The sequence below is a fragment of the Sander vitreus genome, chromosome 3 (assembly GCF_031162955.1).
Source record: "Sander vitreus isolate 19-12246 chromosome 3, sanVit1, whole genome shotgun sequence".
In the NCBI taxonomy this organism is placed as follows: domain Eukaryota; kingdom Metazoa; phylum Chordata; class Actinopteri; order Perciformes; family Percidae; genus Sander; species Sander vitreus.
The window spans coordinates 35,057,512-35,060,011 of NC_135857.1; the positions used below are offsets into that span (position 1 = coordinate 35,057,512).

General features: G+C 47.2%; 1 protein-coding gene and 1 non-coding gene across 3 annotated transcripts in view; one reads left to right on the top strand and one right to left on the bottom strand.

Moving 5' to 3' along the window:
- Positions 1–2,500, bottom strand: part of plekhg2 (pleckstrin homology domain containing, family G (with RhoGef domain) member 2) — a 123,041-nt gene that overhangs the window by 95,115 nt on the left and 25,426 nt on the right. The window lies entirely within an intron of this gene.
- On the top strand, positions 259–348 carry trnar-ucu (transfer RNA arginine (anticodon UCU)). The gene is given in 2 exon segments: positions 259–295; positions 313–348. It is a non-coding gene; the product is annotated as a tRNA-Arg (tRNA).

Below are 2,500 nucleotides of genomic sequence, written 5' to 3' on the forward strand. Positions count from 1 at the left end.
ACACCTCCCTGTACGACCAGCACGCCCAGAATGCACCTGAACACACCTCCCTGTAAGACCAGCACGCCCAGAATGCACCTGAACACACCTCCCTGTAAGACCAGCACGCCCAGAATGCACTTTCTCCGTCTCTACGTAAAGGACACACCAACGCATCTATTGCCACTGAATGTTGCACTGAATATGAACTGTGAGGTGAAATTGTGCAATATGGAGATAATTCCTTGGAAAGCAGACTGAATACCAATACAGTGACGTGGCTCTGTGGCGCAATGGATAGAGCATTGGACTTCTAGTTGATCGTGAGGAGGAATTCAAAGGTTGTGGGTTCGAGTCCCACCAGAGTCGTAACTTATGGTTTGTTAATGTGGGTGAAACTCAGAGTGGAGGACCTGCTGATCTGCGGCAAACCGCCTCATGTCTGCAGCAGCGAAAGAATTAATAAGTTAGCTGTTAATTAGAAAGAACAGGTGTGTTCAGGGCCGTGACAGAATAATCTGAAATATGGCTTAAAGTGTGTCAGAATTAGAAAGAGAGAGAGAGAAAGGTGGATGAACTCCAACGCTGCTGTGGTTAACCAACTCTGAGGTTACACTGAGGGTAGACACACACACAGAGACAGAGACACACACACACACACACACACAGAGACAGACACACACACACAGCGTTAACATCCGTCAGTGCCAAAAAAGTCTTCGCTATGAGAATAGAAAACCCTACAACCTCATCATCACCTACCAAGGTATTTCCAGGTGCATCCGCTTCACGCACACATACACACACACAGACACAAACGCACGCACACCCTAGTGACCGACAATGGCAGCGATCCAACACTCTCACTTACATCACAACAGCAGGGTCAGTGTGTGTGTGCGTGTGCGTGTGTGTGTGTGCGTGTGCGTGTGTGTGTGGACGGACTATATTAAAATAAAACCGAGCCGTCAAATGCAATTTAAGTTCCTCCACTTCAGACTTTTGACCCGGCCATGGATGCACCTCCCAGAGTGCATTGCAACGTTACAGGGGAGCCGTAGTAAAGAGGGTCAAAGGTCAGCAGTAACAGCTCCCCCCCCCCTCCACCCCCACCCTCCCCCGAGAGATGCTCTCAAGTCTCTGAGCTCTAGAGTCCACATATTTCACTATGGAGTTCATTTGTGCAAGAGTGGACAGAAAACAGACTGACGCTCAAGGCTCAGTGGCACAACGGATAGAGCATTGGACTGCTGGTTGACCACACATGAGGAGAGATTCAAAGGTTGTGGGTTCGAGTCCCGCCAGAGTCGTACTTTAGGGTTTGTCAGCAGTTAATGTGGGTGAAACTCAGAGTGGAGGACCTGCTGATCAAACCGCCTCATGTCTGCAGCAGCGAAAGAATCCTTTCTGTCAAAATGTTAGAAGACCTGCGATAGTGGAGGAAGAAGAGTGTTTACGGGGCCGGGGCAGGATGATATGAAATATGGCTGTTGATTAAGTTAAAGGGAGTCTGAATTACAGAAAAAACAGAGTTAACTTCAGTCAATCACATTCAATAATTTAGAGAGAGAGAGAGAAAGAGAGAGAAAGGTGGATGAACTCCAACGCTGCTCTGGTTAACCAACTCTGAGGTTACACTGAGGGTAGAGACACACACACACACACATATATATATACACAGACAGACACAGACACAAATACACACACACACACACACACACCTATATATACAAACACACACACACACACAGACAGACACACACATCTATATACACACACACAGGCAGACACACACACACACACACACACAGACAGACACACACACACACACACACACACACACACACAGACAGACACACATATATATATATATACACACACACACACACACACACACACACACACACACACACACACACACACACACACACACACACACACACACACACACACACACACACACACACACACACACACACACACACACACACACAGATATAAGTAAATAAAAAGCAGCGTATCAGCGTTTCTATTGAGCTCAAAGGGTTGAATAAAGCTGTGGTGTGACTTTAAAACATTTATTCTGGAGGGAGTTGAACGCTGAGTCTTTGAGTCAGGTGTGGTGTGCTCGTCCAGAAGGCTTCCACCGTGAAACAGAGGCCCGTCTGTGTTCCTAACCCAGTGATTGGTGAGCGTGCTGACTGTGGTGTTAGTGGGGACGCTGCCTCAGGCCTGACTGGCTCTGTGCCGCAACAGGACTGAGCGGGAAGTTATTCAAAGGTCGTGGGTTCGAGTCCCACCAGAGTCGTGGTTCCCTTCCTCCATAAAGGAAGGAGAAGCTGCAAAGGGCTTGTGTGCACAAATAAATCATAGCTTTATAATTGTGGTTGAAATGGACCACTTCTCTCTCTCTCCCCGCTGTAGGCTACATTTCCGTTGCTACGTTTTGGTTTTTAAGCGTTAAAGTGGCCATATGATGCTCATTTTCAGGTTCATAATTTTATTTTGAGGTTGTATCACA